Consider the following 19,115-nt stretch of genomic DNA (forward strand, 5'->3'; position numbering starts at 1 on the left):
AGGTGTGGACTCTGATAGATCATTTGCAGAGATATGCATTGTGGAAGCCTTTGTAGGAGTAGAGAAACTTACTGCAGTAGTACAGATGTGTCTTTAAATAAGAAAAGTAAAGCAAATTATTCTTCACTGACTGTAAACTTGCCAAGGAAAAAATGTGGGTTTGAAACTAAAGAATACAATGACAATGTTTTGCTGTAAGGCTCAGCTTGGCACATTAGGGCTCTGGAATACACCCATGGGAATGTCTGTAGGGACTTGATATGAGCCTAGAGCAGAGGCTAGGATATGCAGGCAGTAATTGCTGATAATATTTTTATTTCCTTTTGATTGTCAGAGTGACTCAAAGGGAGCATGGCACAAACTTGAGGCATAAAAATCCTCTCTGCTGGTAGCTATCAATGCTGCTAATGAAGGAGCATATGCTGATCCAAGCTCACAGCAGCCCACTTTGATTTGGCTTTCTAAGGAATGCTTGCTCTTAATGAACAAAGAGATTTGTCACTATTTCCAGATTACTTTTCTGGTTAAATTACTCAGAACTTAGCTGAGTGCAAAACAAACATAATTGACTTGTGAATATGCCAGTTAGATAGATAAACCTGATGCCTGCTTCCACAGTTAAAGTCAGTGTGTGCCTTCAGGGGAAAAAAGAAATGTTTCATTGTGGTGTGTTGGGGAGAGATGGAGAGACAGCTGTCCTCATCCACAGTACAGATGATCTGGATTCTCTTCATCCAGTCTAGTTTGGGAAGGTGGCAAAAATTTCTCATTAAACAGGAGGCAAAGTGGGCTGCTCTCTAAGTTAGTGGGGGTTATCTGGCCTCAGTCTTCACTGAAGCTGCTGCTGACTTTGAGAGTCATACCCTTTTGTGTGCTCAGATTCCTTTGAAAAGTTTCAGTACAAAGCTTAAAGGTTACTTCTGCAGATGAGTCCTGGGTAGGCGCTGAGACAGATACATCAACTCTGGTTACCTCTCTACATTTGCCTATCTGCACCTCTGTAACTCTAGCAAAGTGTTACAGCTTTTCAAGTTCTGCCTGACCAGATTCCATGCCCAAATCCCAGGTACTGAGAGAGAATAAGTGATGAAATTCAAGGATGATTTGGAGTTGGATGCCCTGGTGCTCAGTCTCTTGTATGCTGTGACTTGGGAAATGTTTTGCTAGTTTCTGTGGAAGAGGGAAGTTCCTCCAGTAGCTGATGTAATTGCACATTTCTTTTTTCCCCTGAATTCACATTTTACTCTGAAAGAATCCTTTGGTTTGGTGTTGGGTTTATTTCAAGAAGCCTCATTGAGTCTCACATACCTCACAAATGGCTCAGTGATTCACCTTTGGAGAGCCAAGCGAGACTGTGTCCCTTCAAGTGATGTGTGCTGTCCCCACACAAGTGCGTCTGTGCCTGTCCTCTGTGTGTGCAGTGGTGGACCAGTGACTTGGGGTTAGTTATTTAAAGTGGAGAAGGAAGAAAGAGTGAAGAGGAATCTTAAGGTGGCAAGCCACAAGATATTATTCCCAAGTGCCTTTTACTTTCTAATCTCACTTAGTTTTCTGCTATTTAACATGGCCATAATGAAAAAATCCTCATTAGCATTTGCAGCAAGAATTAGGTAGATCCAGGAAACAAAAATCTTGTGTAGCTATTCATGTCATAGGTTGTAGACTCATAGAATGGCTTGGCTTGGGAAGGGGCTTAAAGATAATTTCATTCCAACCCCCTGCCATGCTCCCGGATGCCTTCCACTGGACCAGGTTGTTCAGAGCTCCATCCAACCTGGCCTTGGACACTTCCAGGGATGGGGCAACCACAGCTTCTCTGGGCAACCTGTTCTAGTTGTTCAGCACCCTCACAGCAAAAAATTTCTTCCAAATTACAAATCTAAATCTGTCTTCCTTCAGCTTAAAGCTGTTCCCTCTGTCCTATTACTACCTGACCTTGTAAAAAGTCCCTCTCCAGCTCTCCTGAAGCTCCCTTTAGGCACTGGAAGGTGTTCTAAGGTCTTCCCGTAGCCTTCTCTGGACTGAACAACTCCAGCTTCACTTTCCATCCCTCTGATCACCTTGGTGCTTCCTCTGGCCTGGCTCCAGCAGCTCCCTGTCCTTGCTGTGCTGGGAGCCCAGAGCTGGATGCAGCCCTGCAGGTGGGGTCTCAGCAGAGCGGGGCAGAGGGGCAGAATCCCCTCCCTGCCCTGCTGCCCACGGGGCTATGGATGAACCCAGGACATGTGCAGAGATCAGTACCACCATGGAGGTACTTAAATCATGGAGTATTACTGATGCAGGTTTGCTTATTTTCTAGTCCAAAATCTAAAGAAGCTTTACATTTCATTATTAACAAGTACCAGGAGCTGGTTGTTCAGCATGTAAATATGTTTAAAATCAGAAAAAAATGGTTTAGGTAATCCTTCCATACAGTGATGTCTGTCTCTTGTGTAAGGAACTGTTAACTCTCATGCTATTTCCCCCCTTCCTCTTACCTATTATTTTGAATCTTTCATCTCATCTTTAAACTACACAGGAGCCCAGTCATCACCCATGAAGGGCAGAGGAGACAAAAGAAGTATATATTTTTAGACAACTCCTTTGAAATAAGTGTTTGCCTAAGGTACTGCGTTATGCATTGGCTGTATTGAATGCTGTGTCTTGGTCTCTCCTCTGAAAGTATTCACCCAAGGCATTGCATAGTGCCTGCACACTGAGAAGAGAGGTGATGACATCTAACAGCAGCTACCCCCAGCACCCCCTTCATTTTAGCATGCTGCTTACTGTGGCAGAAAGAAGCAGAGTGTATGACACAAAACCTTTTTCCCTCCACCCAAAAAAAATTGCTTTTGAAAATGGCACAGAATCAAAACTGCAGATTCAAGGTCAGAAAAGGGAAAGGAGAGGGGAATTTATTCTTTTTTAAAGTGTCCTCCTCAGTATGTCTAGCTGGTAGCCTGTTGCCTGCTCCCATCTTGTCCCACCACCTGTTTCCCAGGGGGAAGGCACTATGGTGGTGCAGGTAGTGGTTGTTTCCCACGGGGGGAAAATTTTGCCATTTGCATAAGATCTGACTCAGAGAGCTGGTGGCAGCTGCCCCCAACATGGACAAAACTGTGGCAGCTCCTGATGGAAGAAGAAAAGGCACTGAAATCCCCTGCTGAAAATGTTCACAGCCCAAAAGAAACATCCTGTATTTTTGTATGGCATAGATTTGCAGTTATTAATTTAGAAACTGAAGGAATAATTGTCTAGAAACTGACAGTAGCTATCGTATTGAATACATCTCACTCTTTAAAACTTAAAAGGTCTGTGGATAAAGCTAGTTGCATAAGAAAAACCCCAAATTTTATGTATTCAGTATTTTCAACAGATTTTTTCACTGTCTTCCAACATCTGCCTAGCACTTGAAAGCTTAATTCTCTTTAGTCAGAAAGGTACTATTCCAGTTTTCCTGCCATCTTTATCTCTTTTTTTTTTTAACATTTTTGTTGTGCTTCTAATAGAACAATATGGCTTGCTATCACTTGTTTGATTTCAAGTTATGCCTGTAACGCTGTACAATGCTGCTGCAAAATGTCTCCTGACAGTCACAGGAAGCTCCTGCATGGAACAGAAGTCTCCTCTGAGCCAGGCTAACTGCTGTGCCTTGCTCCTAGGGTGCCTGGAGCAGTAAATGGTAATGTTGGTCATGTGTGATTCTGAGCACTGTATAAATTTCTGCCTAGTTCAGTTTTTCTGTCTCCCAGTCCGGATCAAGGGGATAGGGAGATTTTTGGCAGTACATTATGGGCTGTAGAAGTAGCAGCTGGTTTCCACTCATCTTCTGTGTTCCTGTTAGCCTGCATTAATGGTGCAGCTGTGCCAGTGTCACCCTTTGAGCCTGTGCCCAGTTGGCCTAAAGCAAACACAATTCCACAGGAGCCGAGACAGTGCTGTCCCTTTTGATGTGGAACGTGGCTGCCTGTGGCATGGAATACTATGCCTTGCAGGGAAGTAGAGAGTTCAGCAGAGGAGATCAAGTTCTTGACAACTGTGGAAACATCTGTAGAGCAGGGCACAGCTTCTTGCTTTTTGCAGTTTCACTCCGGATGCTCAGAGTTCACTCTCCTCCTCTGCTCATTCCAAGTATTATTCTGGAGTGGGAACCAGGAGGGGAAAGGTCAGATGGGTGAGAACAGCATTTGTGGGGCAAAATTCAGTCTCTGGAGTGGGGACCAAATCTGAGGGTGATGAAGCACAGAAACCTCTGTTCAGAAATGCCTTAAGGCCAGGACACAGCTGCAGCACTATATTGGTCAAAGGAGTGCTTAGAGAGATCCTCTTTTTGATCTGATATTCAGATTCCTGAGACCTGACAGGGATTAAAAGAGGTGCTATAGAAGGGGCAATGTGATGGAGCCCTGCTGGCCACAGGGGCTGCTGCTGCTCAGTGGGGCTGGGGGATGCACAGTGGCCAGCTGGGCAGATGGTCCATCCCGAGCCTGCAGGGAAGGATGGCTGGGATGAGTTCACTGAGAGTCCAGCACAAGGGGGAGATGCAAAAAGGACCTCAAGAGGAGTGTTGTGGTACCAGGATGTCTTGCTTCAGCATCTGAGCAAAGTCAGGTTATAAAGCCAAAATGGTAAGATTCCTGTGACAGTAGGAATTCTGTTTGCTGTATTTTCTTTTTCCGCAGCAGAAGTTCCAGCTTCTGTCTCATCTCTGCTTGCTTGGGCTCTGCAGCAATTGCTGCAGTTTTCCTGCCATGAGCAAGGGTGGCTCTTTCCACAGCATCTATGTGAAACAAATCTGTGTTGCTTTCAGGGGTTGTCTGTAACCTGTTGTGACTGGTTGTATTGCCTCACAGAGAGGAGAAGAGGGATGGTCTACAAATTATTACTGAGGAACCCCAGACTGCATTGCAGTTGACTCTGGAGTTTGATAAAATTTCAGATGGGGCTTATGGTCATACTATATGTCAGAATTTCTCTGCTAAATAGCTGAAAAAAGAGTTCTTGTTTTAGAGAGACTTCAATGCTAGTGGAATATAAGCTGCACATATATGTGACATGGACAAGAGAGTATAATTTGCAGTATTTCAAGTTTGGGTGTGTTAAAATGCATAGAATGTGGGCTGGCCTTTGAATTTAGAGCGCCTGAATGTGAAGATTCCTATCAGATGGCAACATCCCTGGCAGTGATGGGACTGCTATGATGTGGTCAGAAGCGTCTTGGCAAGTGACAGATCACAGAGCAGACAGTGAACTCCACTATGATGCAGCTTCTTGTCTGCATTGGTTATTTAAATCACACTGTCTAACCCTGCCCCTGCTTGGGTTATCTCACCTGAGACCTTTGAGTAAAACTAGGTTAAAATGTACTTGCAAGAGAAACATTTTCGAAATGTAACTCACTTGCAGTGCATTAAATGAGCAAATTTAAAAGCCAGTGTGAGTGAAGAAAATGAAAGAAAGGTTTCTGGAGCCAGGGAGTAACCAAAGCAGAAACAGGACACTGGCTGTAATTTGTACCTGAGACCCGTGAAAGCTGACCCCAGGCCTGCAATTGCAGAGCAGGTGTAACCCCTAATAGGCTTGGACAAGTAAATAAGACCTTGGAGCAGTGAAAGTGCCTTATTGTGACTGTGCTTGTGGGAGCCAGTGTTTTTCTCAGCCAGGCTCCACTTCACTGTGTGCTTCTCAAGATAAAGCTCTTTCACTTAGGCTTAGTTCCAGTATTCAAGATTTCTGTGTATTTTTAGCATGTTGTTTGTTTATCATCTGCCATATATTTCTTATAGCAACAACAGGGCAAGTTAAACATGGGGTCTCGTGTCTAAAATAGCTTTTCTTGGAGAACACAGTGCTTTTATACTCTCTGGTTAGGCTTTTTTTGAGGGAGGGAAGGGGAACTTTTATAAAAAATAAGTGTAGAATAAAATTTAAAAAAAAAAGTGGAAAATCTTTGAAGCTGACACTATACAGCTAAACCAAACTGTTTAGATTTATGTGCAAAGTAAGGAATTTTGGTGCAGAAGGTTACTTTAGCATTTCTTTCTGTGGAGAGAAATGTCAATGAGCATGAATGTGTACGTACACACACACAGAAGATGGGTACAATGACTCATGCAGACAAAAGAAAAATTAAGAAAGCTGACAATGCAAGGGCTGGTATTTAAAGCAGGAGGGGTGTGTAGTGAGCATTCTTGTAGAGTAGCCATTATTTATTAAGTAGAGGCAGAGTGAGTTGAGCTATACAGAAATATAATGAGACATGCTTCAAGGAATTTGCAGCCTATTACAAACTCAGAAAAAACACTGCGGGCACATAAAGTACATTAAGTGCTGGTACAAGTTAGCAGTAGTGAAGGAATCTGGCTGAGGTCATTGTTGAAAAGCATTGTGAAAGGAATGAGTCTGGAGGAGGAGGAGAGGGGAAAGTCATCTGAGGTGAAATTCTTTGGAAGACTTAAGTGGACCTGACACCAGCTCCTCTGCGTGGGGTGAATTTTATCCTTGATGCTGGGGAAAGTTGACTTCCCACTTGGAGAGGAGTTGGGGGAAGGCGGAGAAAACTGAGGCAGGTTGGACTGGGAGGAAAGGTTTTATGGTGGGAACTGAGGGAGCTTTTGAAGATCAAGCTGAGGGAAAGTTAAGAGGGAAAGAAGAGAAAATCTGAATTTATGGAACTACAAAATGACAGCTGAGCTTGATTTGGAGCTAGTCAAGGAACACTAGTTACAGATGGTACTGAGATGGTTTTTGGGAGCTGAGTCAATCCAGAGGATTCAATACCATAGGAAATGTAGAAAAATTGTAAATAAAACAAGAGTAGAGGAGAGGAAAACTTTATTTAATTAATTCCTTGCCTGGGCACTGGCTATCCTTATTTCTGGAGTGTGTTGTTTCTTAATTTAAAACAAGAATGATTATCCATGGCCTGTGTCATGGAGGTGATCAGAAAACAGAAGGGTACCTATTGCTGTGGAGTTGTCGAGTGATATCTTAAAAAAATAAATCTATGAACCCAATAAGTATGAAGGAAGAAAAGGGAAGATCAAAGGTGAGATGGAAAAGAAGTTGCTTATTAAATTGCCTAGAGAAAAAAAAAAAAAAGTGCCATCTGGATCTGAAAAATGAGTAGTAGTGAGGTAAAAGCAGGAAAAGCTATGTGGAGGGAGCTGACTCTGAGTGGCCAGGTGCCTCCCTGTGTTTATACTTAGCTGGTTTTAACTAACAGGGAAGTATATCCTGGTGTGGGGGTGGTCCCCACACAGAACCCAAGGCTAAGCTTTGCTTAGTTAAAGGTTAGTGCTGACAACACCATCTTATCACAGCGAGCTGAAAAAGAATGCAATGGGACTTCCTAGTAGTGAATTTTAGGGAATCTTCCTGGTTTCTGGTTGCAAGGGACAAGAAAATAACAAATTGTGGCTACTATAGCATGGCTCTTGGGCAGATTTCAAACCAGCCATGGTTTTAAACGGAGTCTGATGAAGTAGAAGACCTTACCCACTCTATAAATCATAAAAGAACCTCCTTGCACCTTCTCTTTTTCCATATTATTACTGTGCACTCTCTGGGGCTGCACACTCACAGAGGAGCCAGTTCCAGGCAGCAGATGATCCTGGCTGCTCTCTAAGCAAACAGGGAGAGAAGGGGCAGACAGTCTTTCTTCCAAGATCATAAATTTCAGGGAGGAATTCTTTATCCTTTTCAAAAATTATGCAAGAACATCTTCTGACCCTGGACCTGTTAAGCTGTGAGTGCCCTGCCTTACCCTTGGCACTGTGAAAACAGAGCAGCCCTGTTGCTTTTGGGGGTGACCTTTGGCTCTCCTGCGATGTAACTTAATGAGTGTGGCAACACCTCACCTCTGCTGCCTGACCTGGCTCACCTTTTGTGCGGGGGACACTGAGGCTTGGACTGAAGAACAGTGCATTTAGCCACAAATACAGGTAAACTACGTGCTGTTTCCCAGATCTCTGAATGTGCACTTGGGAGCAGGGAGGGAGAGTTTGCTCTTCAGCTCCTGCATTCCCCAACTCCTCAGTTCAGAGCAAGGGCTCTGGAAGTTATAGCCTCCTACATTTATTTCATAACAGTGCAGGTGCTTCTAAGTCAGTGAATTCAACCATCCTGACAACATATTTGCTTTTTCCAACTGTCTATTCAAGGGATGCCCAGAGACCCTGTGGCCCTACTCTCAAAAATATCAGCTGTTGAGAATGAGTCTCTAAAGATTGTTCATGTACCATAAGCAAATACTTGATGAAATAAACATTTTTTGAAATATTTACTTGTATACCAGATGACCTTTCACCTCTTTAGCATGGTAGTTAGTGTGAATATATCTTCTGTGTGTCTCCTTGGCAAAATCTGGTTTAGAACATTCCACACAGATCTGGAAAGAGAAACCTGCAGTTTGGGGAAAAAGATGTATCTGTGGACTGCTGCCCCTGCCAGTTTTCAGGAGTTTATTACTCTTAGGGGAAAGCTTAATAGTCTGTTAATTGAGAAGCCAGAAGATCTTTTACACTTGGCTGCACACTATTATTAGAAGCATAGCAATAAAGGGAACAAACCTTAGCCCACACATTCAAGTAAAAATTTGCAAAATAAGTTTAACAAGATAGTGATGAATTATCCACGCTACAATGTGTAGCAGAGCACAAAAGGGATAATAGCAATAAAAGCATTGATTACTGCCAGGGATTCTGCTAATTTTTATTTTTTCCATCGACAAGGTTCTTGTTTCTGGTGCTTCTGACTTAATCCACAGGTTGTAGAATTGCAGCTCCATAATGTCATGGCAAGGTGGAGTCCAGCCTAGCTTGCAGAAAACTACTAATTTTTCCAAAATCTCACCACTTTTTAAATTTTGGATCCAGACAACTAGATCAGAGTGAGCACTGAGTTCCTGGGAGGTACAGAACAGTTTGTTCTGAGGTTTTGCTTGCTTTGTATGCAGGAGAAACTGCTGCTTTCCAGAGGGTGGTCTGATGGTGCTGTGATTCACACGTAGTAGCAGTGGTACCATGACAACTTCAAACTCAGCCGTGCCTGTGAATTTCATCTCCAGTGCCAGCCCCATCTTTTATAATTCCCATGGCGGCTTTCTTGGTGGTTTGTTTGGGTTTTTTTCATAATGTTACAGTGTCACTCTGAACTGTTCCTAAGGTTTTAATGCAAGTTGTTATTGTCCCAGCTTAAACAAAGAAAAGAACACAGCATTAAATTTGTGAACACTTCTGAGGCTTATGTTTTTATATCAAAGTAAATTATGGCTCTGTAAACAAGAAATGATTTGATAAACTCTGTTGTAATTGATCCTTACCTACTTAAAAAGTCCAGCATGTGGCCATGCTGCTGGTATGGAGTCCATGAAATTTTGATCTCAGGCTTTCCTGTGATTAGCTCCTGGCTCTTGCACGTGGCTTTGCCAGGGCAGGGTCTGAGCCTGTGTCTCTCTTCCAGGGAAACCAGAGGTCTCTTGCAAAAACAACTGTGGGCTTTTGAATCTGCATATCTAAATCCAATGCATCCCCAATGAATCTGCATCATTTACCACTTGAGAGAAGATCTTTCTTTAAGCCAAGTTAGGAGCACCTGCACTGGGGTACATAGAGAGCATGCAAGCTTTGAAAAGGAGGAGTAATATATCTTTTTATGCTTTGTTTTAATCAGGCCATAATCTGTTTTTGTAGACAAACAATTAGTTCCAGGACAGAAGACAATGATCCAGTGGAAGGCACAGCACCATGGTCTGTCTCTAGAGCCTGTGGCTGTCCAGTCCCATGCCTCATGTAGCCCTTTTGGGAAACCAGGTGTCTGCAGGAGCAGTGGGCAAGCATTCATAGCATGGCTATTTTCAAACCTTTGTGGTTTGCTGAAGAAGCTTCTGTTTATGCTCCTATTAAAAAAAAAAAAAAAAAAAAAAAAAAGACTTTTGTGCAGCAAGGGTTTGCACCTGGCATGGTGTAACAGCTGCATTGTAGAGAGCAAGGATTTTACCAGGAGGGGGATTTTAAGTAAGCTCATTAACTCCTACTGCAAGCACACATGTGTAGCTTGAAGCAGAGGAGCAGGCTCTGTTGCTGTACCACATTTGTGTTGACCATCAGGTTGTGGGTCAGGATGAGTCCTTGCTGGTGCTGAATTTCCAGTATCTTCTTCTGCAAAGTTGTTTGTTTAGAAATACTTATAACCAGGGCTGTTGGTGTGTGTGTGTCAGAGCCCTGGTACCACGACAGGCTGTCACTGTCACTGTCCCTTGCCTCCCTCATGGCAGAGCTGGTGCTGCTCCGGAGCCACATCTGCTCCCTGAGGAGATGGTGGGACAGGACTGGCCATGAGGCCCTGCCGTGTCCTGCTGTAGTGGCCCCGTGCCATGATGGGAATAGGAAAAATAATGTCTGTTGTCCACTCGGGTGAGGCAATTCTCCTTGTTCAGGAGGAGCACAGGGAAGGGGTCCAGGCAGGGCATTTGATGGTGACATCTGAGAGCCATATATATTCCAAACATATGGAAAATATATGGAATTTGCATGCAAGATGTGCACTACCTACTGAAATACCTTTGTAAATCCAAAAATGGAGGGCGTGGGGGGAACAACCCCAAGCTGAAGAAGAGGAACTTTCCAAATATTTCAAATGCATTTTTAAAAAGCAGATCTACTGTGTCTCCTGATGAGTTCTGACTAGCCTGAAGTCTCCTCATACAAATTGTGTCAGCTCTGCCAAGAGCTGAGATTATTTTGGGCCTGCCTGGATCACGTCAAAGCCGTTTGCACCCTCTTGCCCTGGCACCAAGTGCACCGATGCGCTGCTCTGGCTGGGGCATGCACTGCCCTGACCCGGTCGGGTATGATGCACTCACTAAAACCAAACAGGTGCTGGGTGTGGGCACTTCCTCCTGTCCTGGGAGGGCAGAAGGACTGTGCCATGTCACAGGAGAGGGCTCTGGGAGCCAGGCCTCTCAGGGGCACCTGGGCATTGCTCAGAAAGGAGGAGATGGGGCGTGAGGAGAGCGCTTCTCTTGATGGCAGCTCTCCTCCGCCAATGACTCAATAAAATCTGGCAGCCAGCTGGATCACCACCAACACAGCATCTTGAGGTGTTGCTAGGACAAAGTAAAAATACTGTGACTGGTGTGGCATCTACACTGTGCCACATCCACGAGCAGCTCAGAGTCAAGGTGGTCTAAGGAAATGTGAACCTGCTGGAGCTGTCATGGAGAAATTTGGAATAAGATGCTAGCACAGTACAGGAGACAGTGCATAAGCTGATGCTGGCTAAGGGTTCCACAGCCCATTCAGCAAGGTATGCCATGTGTGGAGAAATGGCAGCACAGCCAGTCATCACTGTCACCCTCTGAGGAGGAATCTCAGCCACTCCACAAACCAGGCACGTGACAGGGAGTGAAACGCACCCAGCGGAGGGAGCGGAGGTTTCTGAACGTCTGAAACTGCTGTTCTTTTTTCCAGCCTGGCGAAACTTCAGTCTGCACAACTGTGTCTGCAGAGAAGCACGAGCATTCCTCGCAAGGAAAACTGGTGATAACAGTTGGTGTGTGGCACAGAGCAGAGATGCCGACAGACGGCTCCCGGGAAGCGAACGGGAGCGCCACGCGGGAGCAGCAACATTTGCCCACCAGGAGCCAAGATCCAAGGCCGTGTTTTCCAACAAGTGACACGAACTGACACAGTTTGGGCAGCTGCCTCTGCGAATGGGGAGCCTTGGAAGATGCTCATCCCTCTCCTGCAATTTGACAGCCCAGTCATGTGTGACTCCTGGTGGCTGATCTTTCCTCAAACACTTGGTTTCCATCCCTGCAAATGGACTTGGTCCTCTGATACCCTGACAGCTGTTCGGTTTTAAGGCAACAAGCACACTGCAAGTATTATTTTTTTTTTATGTGTGCTTGTTTCAATATGTTCAGATGTGAAAGTACTTAACTGCATAATGCCCCAGATGTTTGAAGGCCTCTTGGGGATGAGAGCATGCACTGGTGATACTGCAGCCTGGAACAGTGTTTTTTGTGTGCATTAGGAATGACTACAATCAGCAGTGGAAATTTAGGGCAGGAAACCACCTACCCAGAGATAGAGCTCTGTCTCTGCAGACAGAGCCATGCACAATAATTCTGAAAACTGAGCAATATTTGATATCCAGATAAACTGAAGACTAGTCTGAAACTCAGCCACTCAAAAACCAAGTTAAAGTAGGTCAGTGAGTTTAGACCCAGCACTGCAGTTTGAACAACTCACAGAAAGTATCTGCATATTTTTCAAAACATAGGCACTGCCTAAAGCCATTGCTTTGCAGCAGATCCAGAAGTCGACTGAACATCCAAAAGCCTAATCCAAGACCTTCCAGTGCTGCAATAACATTGAAAATGAGACTAAATCATCATCCTTTTTTAAGAAGTGTTCAGTCAGGAGAAAAAATTTAAAAGGGTTAAGCTTCAGCTGACACATGCCCTACTTCTCATGTGAGCTTGCTAGGAACAGCAGCAGGAATACATCTCTGTGAGAGCAAGCCAAGCATGAAGCTTGGTTTTGGCCTTGGAGTCATACTGTTATGGCCCATCTTGGGCTTGTGTGGGGCCACAATACTTCTCCCAGCTCAGTCCTGCCCACCAGCTGCTTCCTTCCAGGGCAGAGCCTGCCCACAGCCACCACGAACCTGCCCCTTGACAAGGCTGATTCACTGTTGGAGTGTGGAGAAGAGAAGGCAGCAAGTGTTGAGTGTCCCCTGGACAGTGTGGCTTAGCTCCAGGGTAATAATGGCATTTTCAGCAGGGCACTCAGAAATGCAGCAGGCTGGGACAATCCCATCAGAAACAACTGCATTGTCACCTTTAGGAAAATGAGCAGCAGGACTCCTGCTTCCTCACCCAGGTCCAATGCTAGTAATAAAAATAGTTAATGTTAATTTGTTACTGGGGAAGAGCAGCAGCATTGGCCAGTTATTTGGGCTGGCACGTGACTTCTCACTTTTTTTTTGGTATTTCCTCTCTCCTTAAAACACAGAAACTTCTGGTTCTGGCATGCCATTTCTCTGCTGGTTTTCAACACATAATATGAGAGTTCATTTAAAAAAAGCAAACAAACAAACAAAAATGCAAATAAATAAAAAAAGACAGAAAAATCACTCAAGCCAGAATAAAGGGACAGCAAGTAACTGGCTAGAATCCTTAAACTCTCTCAATAGCATAGGAAAGCTTGTACAGACTTTCACAGTGAATGACTCAGGTTGGTATTTAAATTTATTTGAGAAGAAATCACCCTAAAAATATAAGTGAAGACCGATGCAGTTTTCTAGGTTAGGTCTGCCTTATTTAGTGAGCCTCATTACATGTTCAATGACATAAAACCAGGTGGCAGTTGACACACTAAACCAGTCTAAACAGGTCACAGTCTGCTCCAATGTCAATCATTTGCCTGGGGTCAGGAAGTAAAAGTAGGCCATGACTTCATTTCTAAAAGCATCAGATTCGGTTTTGTTCCTTGTTAGTTTTGCTCAGCTCCTGTGTTGAAGTGCAGTGGTGACATCCATCCAGGGGAAGTAGCTGAACCTGAGGCTGTGTCTTCCTAGGAATCCAGTGGGCAGTGTCCACCCCTACCTTTTCTGGCTGAGGGGGTGGCTCTTTGTTATCCCTCTTGCCCTGAGCAAAAATCATTACGGATTTCACAGAGCAGCTCTCTCAAACAACTCGTTCTGTGTATGCCAAAGGTACACAGAGGCATGAAACGCAGTCACTGGGATAAAAGTCTTGGCTGATAGGCTGGCATCAGGATCTCTCCTTTGGTTCACATCAGCCGATTGACACCTCTGGTGTCCCTCTTTTCAGTTAGCAGAGTAATTACAATAACATGCCTTTTTGCTAAAACAGAGTTTCTGAAAATACGTTGTGTACAGCAGCAAGGAAAAGCCGGTGCTTTGGAAAACAACAGCTTTTGTAAAACTGCATTTTCTGTGGAAAAAAGGCACAGACTTATTTCAGCGGGCAGTAGTTAACAGTGCAATCCTGCCAGATCACTCCTTGCTTTCCTATCTCCAAGCAGTAGCTGCATAGGAAAAAAAAAATAACGTTCTTTGAAGTAGGAAGAACCAAAATACAACATTTTACTTTCTTTTCACCTCCAATTCTGTAAGGCCAGGAATTAGAGGGCAGGGTCTTCAGTGCCATGTTGAGGTGCAGAGAGAGCAGTGGTAGGTCAGCAGAGGTTTGGCCCCAGAGTTCTGCACTGGGGACACACCCCAGTTGAGCTTCCTTTAGTGTGCAGCACCACCCACACTGAGATATTTCATCATGGCAGTGCTGCTTTCGCCAGGTGTTTTGGAGGCTTTACTAATAAAAACATAGGCGACTGCTGAATCAAGTGAAAATTCATCACAATCCTTTTAGATAAGATGCTGTAGGACCCTTGACACAAGTCTTTCAGTGATAAATTTCTATTGTGTGTTAAACAAAATTACTTAGAATCATATTCCAATTTTTAATTTCAGGCAGCTGTGTGGATCATCAACATTCCTAAAGGATCTGAGGTAAATTCAATTACTGAGAAGTGTTTCACCTGATATAGAAAATTGAGTGGTGTGCATTACATTATTAGATGTTTGTTTATTGATTTCTGAGGGGCTATCCTATTATAGTTTTTTAATCCTTCTAAAGACTGCCTCACATTTTGGAGAAGCACTTTGGGTCTGAACAGCCACGCTAAAGGAGCGATTTATTTGGTCTTAGTATGAGAAAAAAAAAAAATCAGCATTTTAAAATTTGTCACCAGTTGGAAGCTGAGATTTAAATTTGAGAAGGGTCAAATCTGGATTAAGTATTTTAGATGTACTTCTCAATAGAAAAGTGTGAACAAGCAGAAAAATTCTGAGACACGGCATGGATGGAAAAGAAAATATTGCTGTGCAAATATTAAGAGAGTAATGTGCTAGAAACTAAGATGGAAACTTTCTGAACTCTGATACTTACTGAAGCATAAACTGGACTTCAGTGGCATCTTCCATTAATTGTTCACTGTATGGTAATTCTGTGTGGACCAGTAATTTTGGTATAATATAATGCCACCTGTCTTAGCCACTCATATGGTCTCTTTTCTTGTGGCTGGTTCAAAGTAGAACTTTATATACCAGACAAAAATTAATTCTCCAATTCCATATGTCTGAATACAAACTTGAGACTGAGTCAGAAGTGGTTAAAAGTAAACTTCAAGTTCTGAGATCTCAGAGAAAAACTTGTGCTTCACAGATTCATAAATGCATTCTAGTTTTGCCAAGTAATATAGTTCTAGTGTTTGTCACTAGGTCGTAAAATAAATATGTGATCTGTTTTGTTTGGTTTTGGTTTGGTTATGCTTTATTTATTTGTTTGGGTTTTTTAAGAGTACTTTTTAGACTTGTTTGTGAACCTCCAAAGCAGGCTAAAGTTGGTTGTGGGAATATTTGGCAGAGACTACAGACTAAAGTGAGATTGTTTTCCCAGTGGAAATGTTGATTACTCATTTTTCTTGTTTTCCTTCCTAGGAACTCTCTCCAAGGTTATGTATTTTAGGATCAGAAGTGTAATTGTATCCTCAGAGCATATCAGTTCAGTTTATGTAGGGAGCATCATGGCATGTGTCATATGAATTCACTGGTCAAACGCTATCTAATGCTGGTCTGCTTTAGTTCAGATTATCAGTAGTTTGCAAGCATAAGACCATGTTCTTTGTTGTCATTCAATAGAGATCTAAACCAGAGACGACCAAACTTTTTTCTTAGTTATCCTGCTGTAGACCACATAGGCTCCTTAGCAGCAGAAAAAAAAAAAAAATTACTCAAATTTGTTGAGTTTGTTGTTTTGCAGAAATTAGTAGTGCTGTGTTTTAAGTTACAGAACAACTGGAAAATAACCACTCCTATTCTATTTACAGAAGCACATTTTCTAGGATAAAACTGAGAACTCAGCCTTGTAACCATAGCTCAGCAACTAACATTGAGAAATCAGGATAAGTTTAATAAGGTCCTTAATAAAACTGAAGGTGTATATTAACAGAATGTCACAGCTGTCAATTAACAGCTTCTGGAAGTATCACAGCTGTACATATTTTCAATGTAAAGTATTATTGGCTTAGAATAATACAATTAAAGTATAAGGAGGAAAGATGTTCTACTGAAAAAATCTATTTTTAGCTTCAAAGAAACTTAAATTGAAGAGGTAGAAAACATTAGGTCACTGATGGCATTCTCCAGAGCCCTGAGAATTCAAGGGGAATTCTGGATTGAATGCAGTCAACCACAGCAAATGTGAAAGCTTGGTGAGAAAATGCCCCCATAAGCAAATGATGTCTGATGGTTGTTTATGCCAGAAAATTACTTTCTGTGGGGATTTTGAAAAATACTACTTTTTCCAAAAATAGATATAAAAAATATTGCATGCTATGTTTTATACCTCTTTTTCAGGGTCCAGGCTTTTAATTGCAGCCCAGTGTGATCCAGTTGAGAGCGAGGAATTCTAACGTGTTCACACATTTCTCTAAAATCTGTTAGTTCTTCAGATAGCTGAAAGAAATACTTAAGTTGAAATTACCTTTATGTACTGAGGCAGTCTCCTGAAATGCATTGCCATTGTGGGCAAGTTCCTGTAACTGCTGTTGAACCAGGGTACTCTTTATTTCAGTTCACATTGTGTTGGTATTTCATTTCTAGAACAGGTTCAAACCTACATATTTTGATGTATCTAGTAGTGAAATCTCCAGTTAAGCAGAGGGGCTGAAATAACCAATATTTACATTGACAGAGGAGTGCAGGGAAGTTTTCTTCTTGTAATATTGGCTGTAGTGAGTTTTATTAACCTTTTATTTCCCTTTGTAGCCAGGTGACACTGCTTATTCACTGCACAAACTAAATTAAACAGCAGCTGGTTGGCTCCCACATTATTCTGTATAAGGATTTCAAAACTCATCCTGGTGTATCACTTTCCATATGTTTCACACTGAATTTTAAGCAGAGTCTGTCTCAGCCTAGATACTTCCAGTCACACCTTCCTGGTGTAGAAAGCCCTGGTTAATAATTTAATCACAAATATACTTCTTCTAGATCTCTACAAGCATGCTGTTGTTCTTCCCAATTCTTTAGACAAAACAAACCCCAAAAATCCAAACCAAACCAAACCCAAAAAAAAAAAAAAAAAAAGGAGTGTTGAGGGCAAAAACCATATTTGCCCTTATTTAAAAAAATTCTGTCAGAAGCAAGACCATAGCAGCAACATAAAATAGCTGTGTGCATACTAGGGGAAAATGCATTCTTCTTTTTTTTTTAATTTCTTAAAAAAATGACATTTTTAGTGTTTACAGGTTACTTTTGCCCTGATTAGCCATATATCTTAGTGAACTCATTGAACATACACAGTAAGATCTCATTTATCAAGATTACAGGTGAAAGCTTAGAAAATAGAGGATTTTAATAGAGTCAGCAGCAAAAGGCCAGAAGTGTCTTTGTGCTCCCCAGGCAGTGGGATGGTGAGAGGGGCAAATACCTCTTCCCTGTTTGCTGTGCAGTGTGAACACACTCGAATCTGCTCCTAAACCCACAGCTTCAGGTTTCTCTATTTCAGCAGAACGTGCAGTTTAGCTGTGGCTGATATTTTCTCATGCTGTCTCATGACTTTTGTGGGCTTTCAAGGCTATTCAGCATGAGAGAAAGTAAATTATGAAGCTTTTCCTAGAAGGGTGTTCCTTTTTCCCAGGGTTACCTGTGTCAAGTAGCAGATTAATTTGAAGAGGCAGTGGAGCCATAGTGGGTAATTTACACAATCATCAGTGAACACTTTGTTCATTGTTTCCAGTTCTTCTGATGAATCATGAAATTATTTAGGCTGGAAAGGGCTTTAAGGATCACCTGGTTCCGAGGCCTTACCAAGGGCAGGGACACCTCTCACTGTCCCAGGTTGCTCAGAGCTCCATCCAACCTGGCCTTGGGCACTCCCAGGGATGGGGCAGCCACAGCTTGTCTGGGAAACCTGTGCCAGGGCCTCACCACCCTCACAGGGAACAATTTCTTCATAACAGCAAATCTAAATCCACGCTCCTTTTGTTTGAAGCCATTGCCCCTGTCCTGTCACCACAAGTTTTGTAAAAAGCCTCTCTCCATCTCTGCTGTGGGCTCCCTTCAGGCCCTGGGAGGTGTTTAAGGTCTCCCCAAAGCCTTGTCTTCATCAGGCTGAACAACCTGGACTCTCTCAGCCTTTCCTCACAGGAGAGAGGTTCCAGATGCTGCTCCAGGGCTGTGACTGTGACCTAGCTGAGGAGAAGGTTCAGGGGGGCGTTGTCAATGCATTTAAATATTTGGAACAAGGTATGGGGACAACAGCATCAGGTTCTTTCCAGTGATGCCCAGTGCCAGGCCAAGTGTGCACAAAGGGTTCCACTTCAACAGAGTGGAAGCTTTTTTACTGTGAGGGCGACATAGCAATGGCACAGGTTGCCTACTGAGGTTGTGGAATCCCCATTCTTGGAGATATTAAAAATTCTTTGGGCTGGGGAGTCTGCTCTAGATAGACTTACTTTTTAGAGCCCTTTTATTGTTAAATTTTGGAAATTTGGGGTTGTTTTCCACAACAGGTCCAATACAATAAAATAAAATGAGATAAACATATATATATATAAATAATATTTTTCTTTTCTCTCTCTCTCTCTTTTTTTTTTTTTTTTGCATTTCTAAAATGAACTGATTTTAATGTTTCTCAGTTATTAAATTAAAAGTATTATAGTTGGTTTATCTCTCAGTCTATGAAATTTCAGAAATGGAGATCATTCAGCTGCAGGTCTGTTACATCAGCAGAGACAATGGCAGTACAATAGTATCTCCTCTCAGGCTGTAACATGATTCCTGAGCTTGATCTGTAGCTCACTGAAGATAAATGGAGAATGCCTACTGAGTTTACTCAGACCTGAATAGGAATCTGAATTAAATTCAATGCACAGAGAAAGATAACATTTCTTCTTTCTTTCTTTTTTTTTTTCATCTGCAGGACTGAAATTCATCTAACAGCTTTGCCCACTGAGTAAAAGTCACTTTTCATTCACCAGCTTCTAGGTCCATAGCCTTAAAAAGAACATGATTTATTTTATCATCACTGGTTAAATTACTTG

This window comes from Pyrgilauda ruficollis, unplaced genomic scaffold, assembly GCF_017590135.1.
Source record: "Pyrgilauda ruficollis isolate IOZ18807 unplaced genomic scaffold, ASM1759013v1 scaffold50, whole genome shotgun sequence".
Taxonomy (NCBI): Eukaryota; Metazoa; Chordata; class Aves; order Passeriformes; family Passeridae; genus Pyrgilauda; species Pyrgilauda ruficollis.